Genomic DNA, 14894 nt, shown 5'->3' with positions numbered 1-14894 from the left:
TAAACGGGACATAGTGTCAGAGGACCGTTCAGCAGTCGAGGAGACTGAAGCCCTGGTAGACTGTTGGATGAGGCATGCGAGGAGCAACAGGTGATTGCATGCGTCATAACCGCGGAGAGCAACAGTGAAGGTTTTGAGCCGGTCAAAAGCAAACGACAGGAGCCGGGTCTGCTCAGGAAGCAGACACGGCTTTGCGAGATGCTTGGGCACAGGCAAAAGCCAGAACGCATGGTATGCTCGTTCAAGATGAACTATTATATTGTAACAAATGTAGCAGCCTCACAACAAGGGTGTTCTATTTACATGATTTATTAAGGGCAAACTTGTGCCCAAATAGAACGACGGACAACAATTAAGAAGATCCGAAGGTCGGTAGTCCTCGTGAGTCTCTGCCTCGAGCCCCCTCGTTCTCTTCTTCTTCACCCGCGTTGGCTGTTCGGTGGAGTACCCTACGCATGCAGGGCCGGCTCGTGCATTGCGGCTGGCTTCATCGCTCATAGTCGTGCCGTTAGCGTTTCTCTTCGTTCCCGACATGCGCGTTGCGCGGAGCAAGGGCGATTTCCCGTGGCATTATCCCCCCTCTCAAGAGGCATCGCCCCGATGCTTTCGATGATAATGTATGCAGCGTTTCCGTCCCGGAAAGTTTGAATGAGTGAAATGGTTGTACAGCAAGCGAGCCGGGGTGGCTAGTCTTCGTATCAGTCGTAGTACGGTTTCATGCGCACAATGTGTACACGCTTGGTGGGGTTGCGTCGTTTGGAATGCCCGTGTCCTTGCTTGACTTCATAAACGAGGTCACTGAGTCGCTGTACTACCTCGTAAGAACCAAAATATCGACAAATGAGTTTTTCAGACAAGCCTCGTCGTCGTACTGGGGTCCATATCCACCCTTTACCCCAACTTCATACCATGTTTCACGTCTCCCTCGGTTGTAGCGGTCGGCATCGATTCGTTGTTGGCGACATATTTGGTACCTTTATAATTGGCGAGCCTCTTCCGCTCTCTCTATATAGTCGTCAAGATCAGAAGGTGCGTCATCTCATGCATGGGGTAAAACAAGAGCTGTTCGCGGGGCTCGTTCGCAATCCACCGAGTTGGCTGTTCGGTGGAGTACCGTGAGCATGCAGGGCCGGCTCGGACATTGCGACTAGCTTCATCGCTCGTTGTCGTGCCGTTAGCGTTTCTCTTCGTTACTGACGTCCGCGTTGCGCGGAGCAATGGCAATTTCCTGTGGCAATATTATCAGAAACACTCGCGGGTCGCACCTGCAAACAGCTAGTGCTACCATTGCACAAGCACAAAGAAGTGCGTAAACTGGCTCACGATTCACCATGGGCAGGCCTTTAGGAGAGCGGAAAACTTTACAACGGGTGAAAATCTCATTTTATTGGCCGCAGATGTCACGAGACGTAAAGGAGTACTGTAGATCGTGCCACGCATGCCAGGTGAAATCTCCGACGAGGCTGATAAATAGGGTTCCGATAACGCCCCAGGCCAGGCCCTGCGCGCCGTTTCAGATAATAAACATGGATTGCATTGGTCCTATATGGTACCCCCTTCGGCTAGAGCTCACCGCTACGCTCTTTGTGTCGTAGACTTGCACACCATGGGGTGACTGAGACAATTTGGTCAGCTCAAGGCACCAATTTTACATCAAAATTGAATGTTGCAAAAATGGGCAACACCAAGGTTTTCAACACCTGATCATCCGCAAAAGCAACGGCTTAGTGCAGCGCTGGAATGACACGTTCAAATGAATAATTTCTCACATAATCAGTGAACATGGACGCGAGTGGGATAAAATGATACCGTTTTTGTTATGGGCATAACGTGAGGTTCCACATGCGACTACAGGGCGGTCACCGTTCCAGCTCATGTACGGGCGGGTGCCAAACGCGCCCTTATCCATTTCCAAGAAGACTTGGTCAGGAGACTGGGAAGTTCCGGAATCACTGGGTATGCCAGCAGCGCAATATCTAGCGAATCTCCGAAGTAGTTTGGAAGAAGCTAGTGAAGTAGCCGCCCGACAAAGTGAAGTCAGTCAGAAGGAGTACGTAGGACGTACGTTTTGTCTGTAGCCTTGAAGGCTACAGACAAAAGTTCGTCGCAGAGGACGGAGTACTATGGCTCGAGAAGGAAGGAGAGGGGAAGCTAGCGGCGAAATGGAAGGGACTGACACATGGGTCGAAAAACTGCGACCGTATATATACAGTTATTTAGTTGAGCTCGATGACGGTTCGCGCAGAACCATTCATGCTAACAAGCTTTGCCCATATCACGTGCGAGTAAGTGCAGTAGGAGTGATGTTCGAGGGCGATCAGGAATTTGAAGCTGTTCCGTTCCCACCGTGCGGGCCAGAGGCGCAGGCGACGCCGCAGCTTGTTGAAGTAGAACATCTGGAGCCCACACAGAAAGAACAGCTGCGAGACTTAATCGCGAGGCATTCGAGGGTATTCGCAAACAAACCCGGCACTTGCAAAGTGGGAATGCACAAAGTAAAATCAAAGAAGGAGAGCAAACGAGGCGTACATACCCCTACAGGGTGCCAGTGGCACTGGTGCCCGAAGTAGAGAGACAGGTAAATGAGCTAGAGCAGTGGGGATTGGTACACCCGGTTTAAAGTTCGCACGCATATCCACTGATCTGCGCATCAAAGAAGTATGGCAGCATCCGCATCTGTTGTGATTACAGGAGACTGAACGACATAACAGAGAAGACGCATTTACTATGAGCGTGACGACTGATCTGTTATACCAGGTAGCGAAGGCCGAGTATACATAACTCTGCTAGACATGTTCGGGGGTAAATGGCAAATACCTCTCGATGAGGACGCGCAGGTTTGTACTGCTTTTGCCACTCCCTCTGGCCAGTACGCATGCAAAGCGACGCCCTTTGGATTAAAGAATGCCGCCAACACCTATCAGAGGGTCATCAATATTGTACTGGCTCCGCATAGACATTACGCTTGCGCTGACATGGACGATGTCGCGATACACTATGAGAGCTGGGACAAGCACCTGGAACATTTGGACAAGGTGCTTGCGTCACTGGTGAAGGCAGTGTTGACTCTCAACGTAAGCAAATGTCGTTTTCCACAACAAGAAGTCAAATTCTTGCGGCACATTGTAGGATCAGGCAGGCACGGGGCCGACCCAAAGAAGGTCCGGGCGATAAAGGAGAGTCCGTCTCCCGAAACAAAGGGACAACTTCGTAGTTTCCTAGAGCTAGCCAACTATTATAGGAGCTACGTGCCCGAGTACTCCAACGTCGTTATGCCTCTGACCAACCCAACTGACCGACGTATTCCGCAGAAATTACCTCGGAATACAGAGGCACAAGAAGCTTTTGACAAAGTGAAAAACTGTCTGGTGCAGGCGTCAGCATTGCAGGCCCCAGATTTGAGGCAGAAATTTATCCTCGCCACAGATGCATCTGATTACACCGTTGGTGCGTGCCTGGCACAGCAGGATCTGGAGGGCAAGGAGTGACCTATCGCTTTTCTGAGCAAGACGCTTAGCCCGTCTCAGACCCGATGGGCCGCAATAGACAAGGAAGCTTAGGCAATCATTTGAGCACTGAAGAATTTGAACGATTGGCTATTTGGCGCTAATGTCAAGGTGATTTCCTATCATAACCCGCTCAAATTTCAGACTCTAACCACTCCGCAGAGCGCGAGGCTGAAACGCTTGGCGTTGGCACCGCAGAAGTATAACCTGGAAATTGAACACAAAAAGGGGTCTCTAAACGCTAATGCAAACGCAATGTTGCGGTTGGTGACTCCCAACGATGACGCATAAAAGGGACAGCGAGGTAAGGGGGGGGGGGGTGTATGCTTTGTCAATGCAGGCGCGCGACAGAGTCAAAGGGGTTCGAGTGACGATTGGTGCCTCACTTATCGAGCCAGTGAACATGTGTGAATGTGTGGTTGTGTTTGTGTAGCATGTCATAGATACAGTGCAACACAGTTTGAGGGGAGGTCTTGGATTTGAACTTGGTGCGTTCGTCGAATACCTTCATATTGTTACCCACCCCGCTGACGGTGAGCCCACGCAATGACGGAAGCGGTGTCACTGAATTGGTGGAACGGCGGCTGTCTGTCGGTCATAAAGGACGCGTTGGCCCACGTCGCCAAGGGGCTTAGTGGTGGCACCTTTCTGGAGACAAGAGCCGAGTCCGGCTGCAAGGGTGGAAGGTTCACTTGCGCTCCACTGTAGGCAACCGAAACCAGCGTCAGCGGTGGATTGATACACGGGCCAAATATACTGATGGCCTGTCAGCCCAGTTGCAGGCACGTACCCGGGAGATGGATCCCCTCGGCTCGTTGACGCCAGACGTTGAACGTTCCGGGAACCCGAGTGAAGGAAGTTGTCCGGCGACGAAAGGCGGTGGCTTTGCGAGGAAGATTCGAGGAGGAAAGACTCCGTGCCTGGCATGCCTTGAACGGCAGCCTAACGGTAGTCGAGGAGAGCGAAATTCCCGTGTTCTGTTTGGATTGTAAGAGTGTTTGAATGGGGGATTAGATGATAAAACCAGGGAGGGGAAGAGACAGAGGAAGAAGAGAAACGTATAAACGTCTCTATCGAACGGATGTCCAAGCGGTCTTTTCCTCAAGGTGCCAGCAGATGAAAAATCTCGTCTTCAGCTTCCTTGGCGGCATCAGCAAATGTCACGCAACCAGCGAGGTGAGTGGAAGACCAAAACGGAACTTAACTCCGATGTTTCCTTTTGACTTGATATTCTGCTGTTATACAAATACTTGCTTGACATATTTCAAGTTCGCTTCTTCCATTTAGTATCAACATTCTTCACGTACAAGTAGCTGAAAACTTTCCTAGCCCAACGCAGCTCTCTCATTTTTCTTAATCGCTCCTCAAATTATATCTTGCTGCTAGCTTCCCTGCACTCAAACGATGTCCTAGACTCGCTCGCTGGATTCCGTGCCGACCGGTTGCGCCCTCGCGATCTCCGACGACAGCGCAGCTCTGGCCGACTGGGTTGGTCCTACGCCACCTCCTGCCGCCGGTCCCTTACTACGACGACAGTGTAGCTCTGGCCGACTGGGTTAGCCCTACGCCGTCTCCTGTTGCCGACAAGAGTTCTCGCCAGTGGTGCCCCGTCCGCGGACTCCTGGCACCGTATTTCATTTTTCCTGTCTTCTCTTTACTTCCGTCGTCGCTCGCTGTCCCTCCGGATCTCTCTCTCTCTCTCTCTCTCTCTCTCTCTCTCTCTCTCTCTCTCTCTCTCTCTCTCTCTCTCTCTCTCTACCTTTAATCCTATCCTTTTAATCCTTCGTTACTCCCATCCCTTGTGAGCTACTGTTGAGGTGTCGCACCAGATGCACAGTTACGGGGCTCACTTTTCTCTTCCCATTTATATGCACACATGAACGATGGTCATCCCATGTTACCCTGTACCTCCTTATTTGGGGTATTCCCGTGTGCTCCCAAAAGAGGCTACCTATGCCACGTTATTTAATTTCCAGTCTTGCTTGAACCTCTGATTTCAGGTAAAAGACCGGATTGCCGAACGTCAAACCCGGGACCATAACACCTTTCCAAATACTTCTCACAACATCATACCTATTGTAATTCCACAGTGCCCTATTTTTCATCACCGCTGCATTCCTGTTTCCTTTAGTCGTTACGTATATTTCGTGTTCCCTTAGGTACTCAGCCCCGTTATTCATCCATACGCCCAAATATTTGTATTTATCCACTATTCCTAGCGTGACTTCCTGTATCTTAAGTTCACTGCCTTTGTTATCATTAAAAATCGTGATTGCCGATTTTTCTCTGCTGAGCTTCAAATTTAACCTATCTCCCTCATTACCACAGGTGTCTATCAATCCCTGCATATCTTCCTTGTTGTAGGCTATACTATATCATCTGCAGACATCAATGCTGGTAATTTTAGGAGCACCCAACTATGGCGTCTCTCGTAGTCATATCGTGGTTTTTGAATCATCATCATCAGCAGCAGCAGTAGCAGCAAGCAGCAAGCAGCCTGACTGCGTCCACTGCAGGACAGAGGCCTCTCCCATGTTCCGCCAGTGAACTCGGTCCTGTGGTTGCTGCTGCCACTTTATACCCGCAAGCTTCTTAATCTCATTTGCCTACCTAACTTTCTGTCTCCCCCTTATGCGCTTGCCTTCTCTGGGAATCCAGTGAGTTACTTTTATTGACCAGCGGTTATGCTGCCAACGCGCTACATGTCCGGCCCGTGTCCATTTCCTCTTCTTGATTTCAACTATCTAACCTCAACTAACCTTAAGCCCGGTTTGTTCCCTGATCCACCCTGCTCTCTTCTTGTCTCTCAATGTTACACCTATCATTTTTTTCTCCATCGCTTTCTGCGTCTTCCTCAATTTAAACTGAACCCTCTTTGTAAGTCTCCAGGTTTTTGTTCCATATATAGATAAGTACCGACGAGATGCAGCTTTTATATACCTTCCTCTTGAGGGATAGTGGCAATCTACCAGTTATGATATGAGAGCACTTGCAAAATGTGTTCCACCCCATTCTTATTCTTCTAGTTACTTCAATCTCGTGGTTTGGCTCCACGGTTATTACCTGTTCGGAGTAGACGTCTACTTTTACAACTTCAAGTGCACTATTACCTATATTGCAAATCATGATCACAGAGTTAGAAAAAGGAGAGCAGAAAAGTAGGTCTTAAAATTAATCTGCAGAAAACGAAAGTAATGTACAACAACCTCGGAAGAGAACAGCGCTTCGGCATACATGTCGAAGCGCTGTTTTCTTCGACAGTAAAACTAAGACAGTAAGCAATTCGCTAAGCAAAGTAAGCAAAACCTAAATGTAATAATGAATGTGCAAAAACATTCTGCGCATACCTCTCATTCCTCTTTGTAAGCGGAACCGTCCTTGACTTCGCCCCGCACTTCGCCCCGACGAGGACTACGCCATCTACGCTTAACAGAGATTGACGATGTCTTCTCCGATCGGGTTGGTCACCGCAATAATGCGTTTTCGAAGACTATAGTCCATTCAGTGGTGCGGCGAGAAGGCTGGGGGGAGTGATTTTAAATGAAAAGAAGAGAAAAGTGAGCCCTGTAACTGCCTCTCAGGGGGAGGACACCTCAACAGTAGCTCACGAGGAATGGGGGTAGAGAAGAGATTAAAAGGATAGGATTAAAGGTAAAGAGATAGAGAGAGAGAAAGGAAAGAGCGAGGCGCAGGGACAGCGAACGACGGAAGTAAGGAGAAGACAGGAAAGATGGACACGGTTAGGGTTCTAGCCACCCTAACACGGTTGCTGGAGTCCGAGGACGGAGCCCCACTGGCGAGAGAGAGCTCTTGTCGGCGTCAGGAGATGGTGTAGGGCTAATCCAGTCGGCCAGAGCTGCGCTGTCATCGTCGTCGGGGACCAGCGTCAGGAGGTGGCGTAGGACCAGTCCAGTCGGCCAGAGCTGCACTGTCGTCGGAGATCGCGAGGGCACAACTAGTCGGCACGGAATTCAGTGAGCGAGTGTTGCTCGGAGAAGTTGTTGGGAGAAGTAAATTCAAAAGGGTTCCGTGACGCGACTTCCCAAATCACGCCATTTACGAGGCTCCGTTTCGAACTGCTTTACCACACCGACGCGAAGGTAGCGTGGGAAGACGCAGCACGACAGCATAGCAGGCACGCCCCGCCGCGGTGGTCTAGTGGCTGCTGATCTAGTGGCGCCGCCGCGGTGGTCTAGTGGGTAAGGTACTCGGCTGCTGACCCGCAGGTCGCGGGTTCGTATCCCGGCTGCGGCGGCTGCATTTCCGATGGAGGCGGAAATGTTGTAGGCCCGTGTGCTCAGATTCGGGTTCACGTTAAAGAATCCCAGGTGGTCAAAATTTCCGGAGCCTTCCACTACAGCGTCTCTCATAATCATATGGTGGTTTTGGGACGTTAAACCCCACAAATCAATCATCTGATCTAGTGGCTGCTGACCCGCAGGTCGCGGGATCGAATCCCGGCTGCGGTGGCTGCATTTCCGATGGAGGCTGAAATATTGTAGGCCCATGTGCTCAGATTTGGGTGCACGGTAAAGAACCCCAGGTGGTCGAAATTTCCGGAACACTCCACTTCGACATTTCTCATAATCATATGGTGGTTTTGGGACGTTAAACTCAACGCATCAATCAATCAATCATTCTTCCAGTACTTTAACTCCCTTCACAACCATACGCATGGGGAGAGGCGGAATCTCATGACGATGTACATGTGCACTGTCTGTTTGAACTACCGCCGATAGTGATGTCACAGAAAAAAGCTGATGCCTGTGCCCCCCCTCCCCCTCCGGCGGGTCTGTGTGAACGCTCCCCCCCTCCCCGAGAAAAATTTTCTGGCTACGCCCCTGATAGCGGCGCTCTCGGACGCCCGCTTCTAAGTGATTTTGGCGTAGTTGTTGAAAGATTCACTTTGTTCACAGCAAACTACTGGTTGAAGTGGCTTCGCTTGCCTTCTGTTAGCTTCGACGACCGAGTATTACGGATAAGTTGGCGTAGTTTTTGAGATAGCTTCCCATTTAGATCGTGTCTAGACCTAACTACAAGATCGATGTAAATAAATCGGCAACATGAATGTTTTCGCGTTTGGACTGTGGTTCATATTTATTTACTTTTAATATTACTAAAATAAACTTGTAAAAATGCTTCAAGCGGTGACACAGTCAGATATTCTCGTTTTATGTTCCTTTTCACTGTTCTTACTTCTAAACCCTCTGATAGGTGACGCCATCACCCCAGCTGGGGCACGTAAACACTATCCCGTTAAACTATTAGAAGCGGTCCGCAACCAACGTTTTCTGCACGGTAACGCCATTTCCTTTACCTCCGCTATCACGCTAACGGCAAACTATTACTGTCTTTCGGCTAGTCTTTTCAGAGAGCACTCTCCTGTGATAGAAGAAAGTTGCGTCTTCTCCTCTCCTCAAGCTCTCTCTCTCAGTGCTCCGAAACGACCAGTCAAAGATGGCTTGAGGGGCATCCCTCGCCTTCTTCTCGTATAACGTTGATTTTCATTCTCTCTATCGGCCTTATAACAACAAAAGCAGAAACACAGCTAACATAATCTTGAAACTGACGTCTCCTCTTGGAAGACTTGCCATTATACACTATGTTTGACGACTCCGGAAGAGACAACTTTGGCCTTTATTGACCATAATATGGCACTGCAAGGTGTGTTGAGCTTTGTAAGAGTGAGGTAGCAATTTTCAGGCTGCGAATTCGCTCGCAGTGGAAAAAAAAAAAAAAAGGACAGCTCACTCCCGCTGCGGCGAGCTACCAGTGTGTTGGATATTTTTGCTCTGATCGCAGCCGTGGGAGCAATTTTTGGTCGGGACACGTGAAAATAAGGCCGGACCAGACAAGCTGTCGAAATTGGGTTGACGTATTTGTTTTGGTAGTGACCGATGCTGTGCATTTTAAAATAAATTCCGATTGGAAAGTGTTCTCGAATGACGAAACAAGCGGGCCCTTCGTTACTGTTCATAAAAACTGATATAATACACAGATCATTACATTACGTTACATTAGAAAAATTCTGCAGTCTCTGCCACAAAAATGGTGGCAAGAACTCGCCGCTCCTGTCGCAGAGCGAAAATCGCGGAACATTTTTAGTTCACGTGAAACGAAACCGCCATCATCGGCGGCTGCGAATGGGGCGAACGAAATGTTTTTTTTTTTTTTTTCGCTGCATTCGCGGCCTGTAAAACAGCCAACTTGGCGCGGGAGTTCTGACGAGGCGCACCTGCTTGTCCAGGCCGAGGGTTCTGTCTCTCTGCATTCATATTTAGAAATGAGAACATTGTTATGTCATATATATGCGCGCTTAAACAGTTGGATATGTAGTTTAACAGGTATAACTGCCGTTCAAGCGCACGAATAAACAGAAAGGAAGAGAGGACGCTTGTCCTCTCTTCCTTTCTGTTTATTCGTGCACTTGAATGACAGTTATACCATGCATATCCAACTACCCTAACTTTTGATTCTGCTGTAGTTTAACAGCTACGCCAGTTGTGCCTCCTAAAAGCGAAGCGTTGGCTCTTCAACTCAGGCGCTATTCAAAATACATGGATGGATGGATGCTATGAGCGTCCCCTTTATAACGGGGTGGTGACAAGTATGCCACCAGGCTCGACAAAAAAAAAAAAATCTTTTTTCCTTTTTTTTTATGTTGGCCTAATGCCTCTACTTCGATAAATTCTATCTTAATGGAAAAAAGGTAAATTTTCAGCTTAAGTTCTCTGCCATTTACGGCACACTGTCCATATTTTATTTTCCAATATTTATTTTTGTCCTTTCTCTCTAATTTTCTGCCACCAATACTCTAACCGTCTCTTACTTATTTCAATCGCGGGTGTGTTCAGCTTTCCATTGTTGTCCCTAAAACCCAAGGCTTCCTGTAGGTTCGTGCCCAAACGTACACCTGGGTGGATATCTCCACATTCAATCAGAACATGTTCCGCCGTTTCCTTATCTTTCCCGCAGCATGTGCATTGTTCTTCTTCTTTACTGAATCTTGCTTTATAACTACGCGTTCTAAGGCAACCCGATCTCGCTTCAAACAGTAAAGCGCTTCCCCTTGAATTATCGTAAAATGCCTCCCTCCTTATTTCATTTTTGCCCTTTCGGTAGTTACTCAAAGCCGGTTTTTTCTCCATAGCTGCCATCCAGTAAATCCTCTCCGCCTCCCTGACTTTTCCCTTAACGCTCTTTGTTGACATATGGCTCACAATACCAGCCGTATATTTACTAGTGAGTCTTCTAGTTCTTTTTCTCCACTGTGTGTCCACGCTCTTCCTATACAAATAACGGAACACCTTCTCTGCCCATCTACTCTCCTTCATATTTCTTAGCCTTTCTTCGAACCTTATTTTGCTCTGCGCTTCCCTCGCCTCAAAACCTGCCCACCCCATATCGCCCTTTACAGCCTCGTTTGTCGTCTTCCCGTGAGCACCCAACGCGAGGCGTCCCACAGTCCTTTGATTTACATCCATTCCCGATTGCACCTCTGCCCTCATGCACACCACTGAGTTCCCAAAAGTAAGCCCTGGAACCATTACACCCTTCCACAGACCTCGAAGCACCTCATACCTATTGTATCCCCACAACGCTCTGTGCTTCATTATTGCCGCATTCCTCTTTCCTTTTGCTGCCGAGGCTTTTTCCTGTACCTCCATGTATCTATCACTCTCATTTACCCATACTCCAAGGTACTTGTATTCACTTACCCTCGGTATTTCTTGGCCTTGTATGGACACCGTCTGATCACAGGGATCATTGAATACCATCAAACCACACTTCGTTACACTGAATCCTAGTCCAAGAGCTTCACCTTCCCTTCCGCATATATTCGCCAGCTGCTGTATATCATCTCGACTGTCCGCAAATAAGACGATATCGTCCGCATAAAATAAACCTGGAAGCTTCTGCTCAATCATCATGCCGCCCTGTTTGTGTGACAGATTAAAACCAATGTTGCTACCTTCTAGCGCTTTTTCCATACTCACCATGTACAGCATGAATAACAGTGGGGACAAAGGACATCCCTGTCTCAGACCCCTGCTAACCTCAACGTTCTCTTTGCTACGCATTCCTTCCCACTCTATGCAAACTGTATTTTCTCGGTATATCTCCCTCAAAAGCTGTATACAGTCGTCGCCCATGCCCATTCCTTTCAATATATCCCACAAAATTTCCTGATTAACGTTGTCGTATGCCCCAGTGATGTCTAGAAAAGCCACGTACAAGGGCCTATTCTCTATTTTAGATATTTCTATACACTGAGTGAGAACAAACAGGTTATCGTCTAACCGCCTGTCGACTCGAAATCCGTTCTGAAGTTCTCCCAAAATATCGTTATGTTCGGCCCATGTTTCTATTTTCATTTTTACTGCTTGCATCGCCAACCTGTATAGTACCGATGTAATGGTTAGTGGTCTATACGAGCGAATCTTGTCCTTTTCTCCCTTGCCTTTATAGATTAAGTTCATTCTACTTTGTCGCCAACTGTCCGGTATTTGTCCGTCCTTTAAGCTTTTTTCTACTGCTTTTAACAATGCTTCTTTAGTGTTATGTCCTAGTTCGTTAATGAGGCTAACGGGAATCCCATCTAAACCCGCGGCAGTGCGCTTTGGAATTTTTCCTTCGGCCTTTTTCCAGTTGAAATTATCTAGTACTAGCTCTTCCTCTGTTGCTTTCTCCGCCACACTTTTACTCACTGGGGAGATCCCCTGGACGCTCTTTTGAAACGAATCGGCTGTTACCTTTTGGATGTAACCTAGCGCTTCGTACCCTTCCAATTGATTTCCTCCTTCATCTAGAATATGTTGTTGCGTTGTGACAGACTTCCTACCTAGCGCCTTTATGTGGCTCCAAAAAATCCTAGGCGCGGCCTCCTTTTTTTCGTGTATCTCTGTCATCCAGCGTTCACTTTCACCTTTAATTTTTGCCTCTACCAATTTCTGTACAAGGGATTTTTTCTCCAAATATATTTCCCATATTTTTTTGACTTCGTCCTGCGGCCGCTTCTCCTTTTTTGCCTTTCTATGCTCCCGTGATGCTTCGCGTCGCTTCTCGATCGCCTCCCGGATTTCCTTGTTCCACCAACTTTTTGGCTTCCTTTTTCCTTTCCAGCAAACGGTTTTCTTCTCTTTCCCTATCTCCTTCGTCATTAGATGTAACAGCTCCCTATACTCCCAGTCCTTGCCTGGTATTTCGCCTACTTCTTTCTCGACTCTTGCGGCTATATTTATTATTTGTTTGTCATTTAAATACGAGCTGCCAGACTTTGATTCCATGCTCGTATTTTTAGTTTCGTATCCCATTTGTAATGTTATTCGTTTATGATCACTACCCAAGCTGTTAATGCCTTCCTCGTCTATCCTCATTTCTGTCAGTTTGTGGTAAATTCCTTCAGTCATGAGACAATAATCAATACTTGATTGCTTGTTTCCGACTTCCCATGTGATCTGGCCGTCACATTTAGGCCCTGTGTTAACTATCTCCAGACTATGTTGCTCGCAAAGATCTAGTAATAACTTCCCATTGGTGTCTGAATATCCGTCAAGGTCATGTATGTGGGCATTCATGTCCCCTAGAAGGATGATTTCGGCCCCATTACCAAATTCCTTAATATCCGCACTCATGCAATCCACTATCTCCTGATTCTTTTCTCTGCAGTTATTCCCCGTCCACAAGTAGGCTACCCCTAGCCACGTTTCCTTTCCACCTACTGTGCCCAGAACCCAGAGGTGCTCTGAACACGTCTGTTTCACTCTAACCCATTTGGCTCCGCGGTGAATTAGCATTCCTACACCCCCACCTTTCCTTTCCGATATGGTCCTGTTACACCCTTCCCAAACATAATTTTTAATATGTGGTGGCTCTTCCAAGTCTCTAAGGTGTGTTTCTGTAACCGCATACACGCCTATCTGTTCTTTGTTTAACTGCTCCTCAATCTCTAACCATTTTGCCTTCTTTCTGCCACCCTGCATGTTTATGTAACTAATTGCAACACGCGCCTTTTTCCTTTTTCTTTTACCTTTTTTCTGGTTTTTCGCAATTCTACCTGTCAAAGCGTCCTCCTGTTTGTTTTCCCTGTTACGAGCTACCCCGGACTCCGAAGGGCCCGTGAGCCCCCCAAAAAAGCTACTGCGCGTCCTGCCAGTCGCCAGCCCACCTCGTGTCCAAGCCTCTTATCGAAATGAATCTTGTCTCTTTGGAATCCACCCCACCTGTGCACTTCCCTGTTTAAATCCACTACCTCGAAACCCTTCTCTCGACTAATTCGCCATATCTCTTTGTTTGCGTCGACTACCGCTCTTTGCAGGTTGATGTTGCGTACTGGTACTTCCGGTACTGTGCATACTACAATTTGCACCTGGGGGGACACGGTGCGCATGTCATCCACCCCTTTCGCCAAGGTCGTCGCTAGTCCTGACGATTCTTTTTTTAGGACGTCATTTAACCCTCCCGCAATTACAACGAGGTTGCGATTGTTAGCTTTAGCTGCGAGTTGTTCACCCGCTTGACTCATTACTGTCCCCAGCGTTTGTCCTGGGAACGTCCCTATCGCAACTCTCTTGTCGCCTTTCACCCTTTCTTTGATTGCCGCTGCGCATCGGACTAAATTTTACATCACTACAGCACGTAGCGCCACCACAAAACACCTACCATCTTCACAACGAATGAATGCATCTACCCAAGAAGGCTCCGTGCACTATGCGTGCGTGGCATAGGCTTAGATGACGTTTTGAACATGTAAATACGGCACGTAAGTGCCTAGAAATTATATATCGCGCAGTATTATTGCTGTCGTGGTAGAAAAGTTGCCATGAACAATGTATGTTGCGCTAACTATTTTTGCGCCATCTGGAGTTCATTTTGAGAACGAAAACGTTTTTATTGACCTTGGCAGTCCAAGGATGTCGCTGTTGTAGGACACGTATAATTTTCTATCAGCGCAGGGAATGTGTACGATACCGTACCAGTGTTGTGCATAGTGCGCTTCGCTTGTGTATACTTTGGCTGCATACTTTGGCTTGCTACGCACGTTTTTTTGTAATCCAAGAAGTAGTAATTCACAGAAAGTGCATTAAGGTGAGTCCTTCAGCGCCTGGTCGTTCCTTACTCCGCTTTTGTTTTGTTTTTTCCTTGTTTACCGACAGGCATGCCATCCGCTTTGCATCAGATATATGTTACGATTAATGCACCAGTATTACTACCGCAATATATTTTACGAATGTACTGGCGCGGCTATCGCTTCGTGCAACGCTGCCTTTTCAAAGTCGTGAATGTACTGATTGTCATTTTTACTAGAACGAGAAAAAAAAAACTCAACAAGTGGCGTTCACATACTGTAGGCAGGCTGACCGGCATAACTGTACTGCCGGTGCAACA

At 47.8% G+C, this 14894-nt stretch overlaps 1 protein-coding gene across 2 annotated transcripts in view; it reads left to right on the top strand.

The window, feature by feature from the left end:
- Ctr1A (Copper transporter 1A) overlaps positions 1 to 14894 on the top strand; it is a 44331-nt gene that overhangs the window by 12914 nt on the left and 16523 nt on the right. The window contains exon 1 of one of the 2 annotated variants that reach the window (XM_037428599.2): positions 14468 to 14594. The exons of the other annotated variant lie outside the window; for it this stretch is intronic. The gene's annotated coding sequence lies outside the window, so the exon portion shown is untranslated. Of the gene's footprint in view, positions 1 to 14467; positions 14595 to 14894 lie in introns of those variants that run through there. 2 annotated transcript variants of the gene reach the window in all.

This window comes from Rhipicephalus microplus, chromosome X (genome assembly GCF_043290135.1).
Source record: "Rhipicephalus microplus isolate Deutch F79 chromosome X, USDA_Rmic, whole genome shotgun sequence".
In the NCBI taxonomy this organism is placed as follows: Eukaryota; Metazoa; Arthropoda; class Arachnida; order Ixodida; family Ixodidae; genus Rhipicephalus; species Rhipicephalus microplus.
The sequence above is the reverse complement of the archived record's forward strand: the minus strand, read 5'-3'. Positions and strand labels throughout refer to the sequence as shown.